The sequence below is a fragment of the Halyomorpha halys genome, unplaced genomic scaffold, assembly GCF_000696795.3.
Source record: "Halyomorpha halys isolate HHAL.00 unplaced genomic scaffold, Hhal_1.1 Scaffold32.1, whole genome shotgun sequence".
In the NCBI taxonomy this organism is placed as follows: Eukaryota; Metazoa; Arthropoda; class Insecta; order Hemiptera; family Pentatomidae; genus Halyomorpha; species Halyomorpha halys.
The window spans coordinates 897,846-898,406 of NW_027104903.1; the positions used below are offsets into that span (position 1 = coordinate 897,846).

General features: G+C 28.2%; 1 protein-coding gene across 1 annotated transcript in view; it reads right to left on the reverse strand.

Moving 5' to 3' along the window:
* LOC106685311 (GATA-binding factor A) overlaps positions 1-561 on the reverse strand; it is a gene marked incomplete in the record, with an annotated part of 152,997 nt that overhangs the window by 81,601 nt on the left and 70,835 nt on the right.

A 561-nucleotide genomic window follows, 5' to 3' on the forward strand; every position in this document is an offset into this window, starting at 1 on the left:
TTAAAGCGTTTGTCAAGTAAGTGTTGTAGCAATCGAAATCTACGAGCAGTTTCTTGTCGTTTCAGTCTTGTGTGTGGATTCCAAGTAAGTCTCTTATCAAGATGGAGTCCTAAGTATCGAATCTTGCTAATTTTAAATCCAATATATGAACCGTTTATTTTGAAAGTGACCTTAGTTCATTTATACTTAAATTGAGATATTTAAGGGTTTGCGTACAGGATATTAGTGAAACATACTGCTTAAGTGTATCTGAAGGTGTTACATTCATAGATCGTATTAAAATAATGCCAATTTTTAAGTAAATAATATGAATTTTCTTACCAACAATGGAGTTAGGCCACTTTCAAAATTAATAACCAAATTCGTTATAAAATTTGAAGAAGCCCAAGTCCATTCAGCATAATTTAAAATGCTTCAAATTAAAAAAAAAACAATACTCATTTTATTTTACATATCTTTACAACATTTCAAAACCATAATTTATGCAATTCAAAGAATTGTTTAACTACATGATGTAAAAAATTACAAAACAATTTACTACTCATCTATTATTTTGTGTGT